General features: G+C 55.1%; 1 protein-coding gene and 1 long non-coding RNA gene across 3 annotated transcripts in view; one reads left to right on the top strand and one right to left on the bottom strand.

The window, feature by feature from the left end:
* The window catches only part of Ppara (peroxisome proliferator activated receptor alpha), a 64430-nt gene extending 62421 nt beyond the window's left edge, over positions 1-2009 (bottom strand). The window contains exon 1 of one of the 2 annotated variants that reach the window (XM_021630876.2): positions 1870-2009. The gene's annotated coding sequence lies outside the window, so the exon portion shown is untranslated. Of the gene's footprint in view, positions 1-29; positions 182-1869 lie in introns of those variants that run through there. The other variant, XM_021630878.2, reaches the window with a different exon arrangement.
* LOC132655777 (uncharacterized) lies at positions 1970-4494 on the top strand. Its single transcript, XR_009593605.1, has 2 exons — positions 1970-2105; positions 2876-4494. It is a non-coding gene; the product is annotated as an uncharacterized LOC132655777 (long non-coding RNA).
* The last annotated feature ends 4029 nt before the right edge of the window (positions 4495-8523 follow it).

Genomic DNA, 8523 nt, shown 5'->3' on the forward strand with positions numbered 1-8523 from the left:
CCGAGTCCCTCCCCTCCCCGTCCACCCACCTCACTGTCCCGGGACAGGGGACGCCTGGCTCCCGCCCCCGAGCGTGCCCTCCGATGCCGGGCACCCGAGGCTGCGCTCCGCCTAGGGGTTCGCGGGGCTGGCGCGCCCGGGGAGGCGGTGCCAGCCGGGGCGCGAGCGGCTGCCTCCACCCCCCGTCACCCCTGTCGTGGGGCCGCGGCGTTCCGGGCCCCGGCCCGGCACCGCCCCCGTGCGCCCGTGCCAGCCGCGCCCCCACGACACGCGCCGCCCCTCGGACGTCCCCTGCGGGGTCCCGGGGAGAGGTGACCGCCCCGGAAACTCCGCCCCCTAGGCCCGAGCCTTGGCCAGGACGAGGCACACCCCCCAGACGGCAGCGTCTGATTGGCTGCTGCGGGGTGAGGGCGGGGCTGAAGAGGCCCGGAGCAGCTCTCCTTGGTGCCCATTTAGTGCCTGGGGGCCGGGGCATCCGTTGGTAAACTGAGGCTGGCTAGGTGAGGGAACTACCAAGGTCACCCGACGGGTGAGAACAGCCCTGCCGGAGGTCTGCACCCCGGCGCGCGCTCGCTCCTGTTCCCAGCCCTGCGCACCAGCGGGGACTGAAGTTTAAGGCTGCGGGTCGGGTAGAGCTTCCCGCCGGGTGCCCTTGGTGAGCTGGTCTAGACCGCCGAGGGCGCTCTGGGAGTCCTGGGAGTTCGTGGGGTGGCGGGCTGGAAGGATCTGATCTTCAGAGCCCCAGGATCGAAATGGGAAGTAAAGGAAGAGCGAGCCGGGGCACGCGGCAACAGGTGGCCGAGGTGCCAGGGTGGGTGTGGCAGACGGTGAGCGCAGAGGCTGAAGGGCATCGGGGACGGTCGCGGGGAGGCGCTGCCGCTCCGACCCTCCTCCTTCGCCCCGCCCCGCCCCGGGCTGCGGTCCCTGTGCGTCCGCTTGAGGGGCTGATCGTGCCCAGCTCAGCCACTGGGGCTCTGCCAGCTCCCAGAGCAGGGGGGGAGGCCACGACCCGGCACAGCCGCTTTGTTTGCGTCGCCCCTGGATCTCCGCTCTCGGAATGCGTAAGGCCCCCGGGGTGCCAACGCATCCGGACGCCGCTCCTTTGGGAACGAAATGTGTGCTATGCCAGCCCTCCTGTCTGTCCTCAAGCTGCGCCTGCCACGATGCTATTTGTGGCGATGAGCGCCCCCGGAAGAACCTACTCGGGGAAAGGAAACTTTAAACACACATCTCCGCAGACTGGCACAGTCGGGAACTTCTTTTAAACCCCATCCTTGCTGATCAGCCTCATACCTGTGGCGAACTCTGCCCCACCCTCTGGACACCCACAGAACCTTCCCTGCTTGCCTCCCGGCAAGCCCTCTTTTTCTTGCACACCCTGGCCAGGAAATCACTACTGTTTGTATTATGCTTCAAAGCTTGCAAAACTGGGACCCTGGAGATGACTGAGCCGGTAAAGGTGCTTGCTACCAATGCGGATGACCTGAATACCATCCTGGGGCCCCATACGGTGGGAGGAAAGAACCAGCTCCTGCAAGCTGTTCTCTGACCTCCATATGCGTACACACACACACACACACACACACACCAGCCACTCTGCTACATATAGTAAATAAACGGGGCTGGGGGAGGGAAAGGCCTTGCAAAATGACCTGCCTGCATGGTTTCCTGGATGACCCAGGGGATATTCAGAAATAACATTTTTCCCTTGTCTTATCAGCGGCGGCGTAGTGCTACGTGGCATCTTTCAAACAGTGAGCAAGGATGGCTGGAGGCTGCCCACAGTAGCTGCATCCCTGGAGGACCCTCCCCCCTCCCCCAGTGTCCCAGGTGGCCGGGGTGGCCACTGGAAAGTGAATTTTCGGTTACCTGGCGCACAGCAGGTCCAAAGCTCGAGAGATCAGAGTCCACAAGCAGGGGTGTTCCCTTCCTTTTCAGAGGGTTTTGCCGGAAAGCCAGTTCTACCGGACATTTGGAATGATCTGGAAAGAATGGTTCGGAATGAGAGGGGTCAGCAGAGTAGCTGCGAACACAGAGAACACAGCCCAATGACAGCTGGAATTCCCGGAGTTCCCAAGGTTCCAAGAAGAAAAAGAAAAACACACGTGGGTTTTGTTTGTTTGTTTTAAACTACAAGCCTAGAGGAATCACTTTGTAACAAAGCCTTCCTGCCAGCCAGCCTCCCTTAGAAATCCTGACTGTCTCTTGCTCACATGGCACTCTGTCACTTGCCGCAGAGGATGGTGAATTTTGTTCGGCAGACTGCTTTGAGAGGAGAGAGGCGCAAGGGCTTGTCCTACACCCACCTCAGAGGGTGCACACCTGGGCCGCCTCTGCATCCTCGCTCTCTGCTTCCTGTGGTGTTGAGGGGTGTAGAGACATATAGAACACGGGCACCGCCTGTGCAGAGCTGGATAGGCACCTGCAACTCTGGGGTTAGTTGGCGCATTAGGAACCACTGGAAGTTTTGGGGTCCCGTGTCCTAGTTCACCCTGGATGGCTTTTGAGATGCAAGACGATGCCACCTGCAAACATGTTGGGTCACATCTCCCGCTCTCCTGGGACATATATGGCCCATGGGCTCCAGGTTAGACACAGTTGTCCAATGTCACCTCCCCTGACCAGTTTCAGGCCTAGGAGAGAAAGCCATTCTGGAAAGCCCCTCCTGTGCACACCCGCCTGCCAGAGGTGGATGGAAGGGGTACCAACAGGGTGCCCCCGCAGTGAGCATACAGATAGTGGGGGGAGGGGGGCCTGGTGCAGGAAGCCCGGGAACCCCACTACCTGCCTTCCCCCCACACTTGGAGATTCTCCCGTGGGTCTGGGGTCCAGGCCCATCTATGTTTACCTGGCAGCTTATGTAAGTCCTTTCCAGGAACCACCCAAGGCCTCTGAGGGTCACTGGCTTGCCCCCTGCTGATCTGCAAAGCCTCCTATCATGTGTCATCTGACAGGACGGTGGCCTCTGATCTCCTGGAAGCGTGCCTTCCATCAGGTGGTGGAAGTCCACCAGGGCAGGAGGAGTCGGTATTTGCTGATGGAAAATAGGAAGCTGCTGATGGCCCGAGGTGGACTTCAGTGAAGAGAAACCCTGGTATGTCCTTGGATGTCACCCTAGGACTGGCACTCACCACCCAGGAAACGAAGTACGTTCGCCTTAGCCACGAGACTCGTGGTAGCCCTGGAAGGCAGCTCCACCTACCTCTTCACAGATGAGGAAATCAGGGGCAGAAGCCACCTGGAGAGAGTAGGGGTGCTCTTGGACCTCATATCCACGCAGCGATCTGTACTTATCTGGTACAGAGGCCAACTGCTGGCTTGACACCTCAGGTTCTGGCAGACGTAGGAGCCTGGCGCTCTGGACCGTCCCGTCCCCAAGACTCTTGGGGTTGGCATCAGACAATTCAAAAGCCATGGCAAGAAGGAGAGACGGGTACAAGGAGGGAGAGTGTGGAAGTGATACGAGGTGGGCAAGGCGGGCAGGGGCCTCTGTCCAGGAAGGGCCTTGTAGCTGAGGGGGCGAGGGGACAGGTATGGAGGGCTGGCATTTGTCCTGAGGTCTGTGGGAAGCTGGCCATGGATGGTCTTTCGCCCGGCTGCAATCCCATGAGCAACACATGAGAGCTATGTCACTTGTTAGCCAAGCAGTGGTGGTGGGTAACGCTATAAACTCACTGGAGGTCTGCGGGATCCAGAACCTTCTACTTGGAAACTGCTGCTTCACAGACACTCTACCCTTCTTGATAATTAACCTGTCTCCAAACCTAAGTTTACAGGCTCCCTTTGCTCACTGTGGGTCAGATGTCTATCTTTGTCTTGGAAGGACAAAGCAGAGTTACAATAACTCTGCTCTTGGCCCCTCTCCCCTCCCCGGGCACAGACACTCTCCTTGTGGATACATGTGACTGCGTCCCCAGTGGGCTATATCTTGGGGCACTGGGTCATGGGTGCCTTTTATCCAAACCAGAGCACAGGCTTACAGAGTGACCCACTGTATACTTCAGGAGTCTCCATGCAGAGTCGAGATTCAACTTCCAAAGGCTATTTGTTCTGGCCTGGACCAGAGCTAGGACCATGAGCTACATGGCTGTGAGTGGGCAAGGGTCAGGAGAGTAGAGATAAAGGCACAGTGTGTTAGTCTCAAATGCAGGTGTGGCAGCTCACGCCATGGGCCCCAGCACTTGGCAAACAGTGGAAGGTGGATTTCTGTGAGTCTGAGACCAACCTGGTCCATACGCAAGTTCCAGGACAGCCAGGGCTACATAAAGGAAGAGACCCAGTTTCAAAACAAACAAAATATGCTTGCTTTGTTTTCGAGAGCATGTGGTCAGATTCAATCTAAAAATATTAAATGGGTGTCGCACACATTTCGAGTAACGTTTACTACAGTATGTTCTACTGCAATGTATTACAGTTATTCGACTTGATTGTGCCCTCCTATTATGCCTGCTATGAAAATTAAACTTCATTCTGGATCTGAACGAATAGGAAAAACCCAGTGTCTCTGGGTTCTGGTACTGAGTTGCAGCATCTACGGGGTGCTTGGAAGTACCCATTACTGCCTCAGCCCCCTTGGCACTGCTCTGCCCATCACTTTAGTTTTGGTTGTGCTCTACTCATCTGTCACTCTGTAACTTTGGCATTGGACTTGACTCCCACAGGAGCCTTCCCATTTAGCAAGTAAAGCTGTCGCGTTTTCCCTGGGATCCCGAGGAAGGCACTTGTATGATCCCCCTAAAAGGATAGTCACATTCTTAATGTGGTGACCACTAGCCTGAGCTCCTTAAAATCCATCTCGCGGCTGAAGCGGCCCTCTCTTCAGGCCCCTTTTCCATGTACCGTGCAGACAGCTTAGTTCCCCACTGTCTGGCAGTTTCTGATTGCCAGTTTCTCCTGCAGGCACTATGGTCACATGCCTCTGCACACCGCCCTCCCCTCTACTCTCTTGGCTTTCACGGAAGAGCGTCCCCTGTCCCGAGCAGCCTGCAAACTCCAGGCTCCATGGCACTCTGTAGAAGGGGCTAAGGGCCCTGCAGCACATCAGTTGCTCAGGAAGGCTGCCTTTGTAGATAAGACCAGCTGGATGGCCCTAGGTTTTACTAGGAATTGGGCTGTGTCCCACACCTGGTTCCCTAGATGAGGATGGGCCATGTTTAACAAAGGTTTTGTTTTGCTTTTTAGCAAAGTGGAAGGAAAATACATTGAAGAGTTTCAGCCTTTATTCGTTTATTTAAAAAAATATATGTTTCTTCCCCGAACATCCTTTAGAATCTGTTATTGTTGAAAATACCCCTTTGCTTTGGTTTTGGTTTGGTTTTGTTTCGTTTTTCAAGACAGGCCTTTCCCTGTGTACGGCTGCGCAGGGCTGTCCTGGAACTCGCTCTGTAGACCAGGCTGGCCTTGAACTCAGAGAGCCATCTGCCTCTGCCTCCTGAGGGCTGGGATTGAAAGGCATGTACCACTACCGCCAGGCTGAAAATACCCTTTCTTAATTAAAATTCCCTAAAAAACATGCTGGGGTTATCAGGAAGGGATAAATTTGTTCTGACTTGGCCTCACCAAGTGCTAGCAACCCCAGGATGCACCTCCAAGTGGGTTAAAACCCAGGCCCCTGCTGCCACCTCCCACCTCTGGCCTGATGGGCTCTGTTTACTGATCCACTCTAGGTGAGCTGCAAAGGCTTCTTGATATGGTTCTGGACTTTCCGTGCCCAGCCCTCTCCCCCGGCTTTATTGGCTTTATTTGTGATATTTATTTTTCAAGTCAACACACTGGCTTATGTTGAGACTTGCAGAGTGAAATACAACATTCTACACAAGGCCTTGATTCTGATCTTGCAGGAGGCCAAGGAGCAGGGTGTGGGCGGCACAGCCTGCAGGGGTTTTGCACACACAGGGCTCTGGCACAAGTCGCTGGGCAACCTCCCAGGGCTCAGATTGGAGAGGCATGTCTCCCTCTGTCTGGGAGCCTCAGGAGAGTCTTTCGGAGGGGCAGCTAGAGGCAGGGATGGAAGCTTCGTTCCTGATAGTGAGAGAGGCCATCCATTCCTCTGGAAAATAGCCTGGGGTGGTGAAGGATACGGGGGCCAGCCCCCATGGGAAAAAACAAATTTGCTAACAAATTTATTCTTAGCAAAAGGCGGTTAGCTGGCAGGACAGCCTGGGGACAGAGCCCCATCCTCCCATTCCCAGGCTGGAAGTGCTGGAACGAACCGAGGTCTCTGTCAAGTATTAGCGCTGCTGAGTTTCACTTTTAAAACAACCCCAAACCTATGTGGCAGTACTAAGTAGGAGCCAAGGGCCAGCTTGATTCCTGGTCTTCCTGCCCAAAAACCACAGCACCGACAGGCAGCAAGCTGGGCCCTGGGTTCTTATCCAGTTGCTGAACCACATCTTGGCACTCCCTCATTATCTTGGCCTACAGTGTCCTGGGCTGGTTATGCACTGTCTAGCTTAATTACTGTCCCTGGTACTTGCTTTCCACAGTCCCCCCATGACACTCCCCCCACCACCATGACTTGGGAAAAACCTCCGTCTACTGCTTACTGGGTCATTTGCTGGCTTGTCTCCCTCCCTCCCTCAGAAAGGGAAGAGTCTGCCTTCACTGGCTGTGTGGCCTTGGCACCCGGTAGGCTCCCACAGAAGACCGAGTTGCGGTTTCTCTTGCTGATGAACGGTGCCGGCCACATGCTGTCCAGCTGGAAGCAAGAGCCAGGTCTATAGCCCCGCAGTCCAGAGGTATGGCTACAGAATCACCCTGCCAAGACGCAGAGTCTTGGAATGTAGGCGAAGAGGCTGGAGCTAGGTCTTGCTGGTAATGGAGAGCCAAGAGGGAGGACAGGCAATCACAGACTCCCGCACAGGGACTTCCCCGCCTACTTGTCCTAACCTGTCCCAGGCCCAAGAGAAGGAGCAGAGGTCACTCTGCAGAGATGGTGCATGCAAGGAACAATGGACCTATGCTGCGGAGCTGAGAGTGGTCTCACCTTAACCCTAAAAACAGAGGTGTGAGGGGACACTGCAGGTCCTCCTGATTGACGCAGAAAAGCAGCTGTCTTGGGAAGAAGCGAGAAGTTCTTCGGTTAACAGAAGCAGGCAGGTCTAAGCGACAGATGCTAAAATTCAAGGATAAGTGTGCTGCTCACAGAAGTCACTTAAATGACTTTGGAGAGTGGAACTCCAAGCTCCCTCGCATTTCCCAGATAAGTTTGGGAAACTGCAAGCAAAATTAGAAAGACAACAATGGTGAGAAACAGCCGGTTTGTTCAGAGCACGAAGTTTGCTTCACCCTATGGACAGAAGTGGTTCCTGAGTAGATCTGTTTCTGGTGTGTGTGTGTGTGTGTGTGTGTGTGTGTGTGTGTGTTCCTGTGGGTATGGATGCAAGTGTATGTGTGCAAACCAAAGGACAGCCCTGGGTATGGTTCCTCAGGCATCATCCACTTTCTCCTGTTGAGACAGGGTCTCCCACTGGCCTAGAACCTGCCAAGCAGGCTAGGCTGGCTGGCCGTGAGCTCCAGGGATCTGCCTGTCTCTACGTCCACAGCACTGGGATTGCAAGTGTGTACTACTGTGCCTGGCTTTTTTTTTTTTTAAACAAGAGTTGTAAGGCTTGAACTCAATCCTCATGCTTATAAGGTTTCACTGGCTGAATTATCATCACTCCGTACTCATGCTTTTAAAAAGTGTTTTACATTTTACATTTTTATTTGGGGTTGGGGGAGGGGAGGCGCCCAGCATCATCGCACACATGTGGCGAAGAGAGGAAAACTTAACACTACTCGGTTCTCTCTCTCCGTCCACCACGTGGGTTCCAAGGATCAAAGTCAGGTCATTTGACTTGGGAGTGAGCGCCTTTCCATGCTGAGCCGTCTGTCCAGCCCCTTGTTTATACATCACTTATTAAGAACAAACCTGCTTCTCCCGGTCTGCCACACGGGTGGAAGGCACAGTGTTCAAACAACCGTGTGTAAGAAAGTCAGGACATTCCACCTCCCTGTTCATCGGTCACCTGCCTGCAGCCGCCTGGCCTGCCCACCTGGGACTCCCTGCCCAGGACAGTCCTCTGCAGGCTTCTTGAGGGAAGCTGTCTTAGCTGTGAAGAGACACCGCGACCGGGGCGAGTCTTATAAAGGAAAACATTCCATTGCGGCTGTCTTACAGTGCAGAGGCTTAGTCCATTGTCGTCCTGGCGGGCAGCATGGCAGCACACATGTGCTGGAGAGGGTAGCTGAGGGTTACCGTATCTGGATCTGCAGGCAGCAGAAGAGAGAATGACCCTGGGCCAGGCCTGAGCATCTGAAACCTCAAAGTCTTTCCCCAGTGACACACCTGCTCCAACAAGGCCACACCCCCAATGACACCACTCTCAGAGTCTATGGGGGACATTTTCGTTCAAACCGCCCCAGAAGCTGAGGTGTGCAATGTGCTGGGCTTGAGCATGGTCCTCTCTCTCTCACAGTTAAGGTGTGATTTCTGATAGAACCCGTAAGCTGCTGCTCAGTCTGAAGCTCTTGGGTCGAGAC

This window comes from Meriones unguiculatus, chromosome 8 (assembly GCF_030254825.1).
Source record: "Meriones unguiculatus strain TT.TT164.6M chromosome 8, Bangor_MerUng_6.1, whole genome shotgun sequence".
NCBI classification, from domain to species: Eukaryota; Metazoa; Chordata; class Mammalia; order Rodentia; family Muridae; genus Meriones; species Meriones unguiculatus.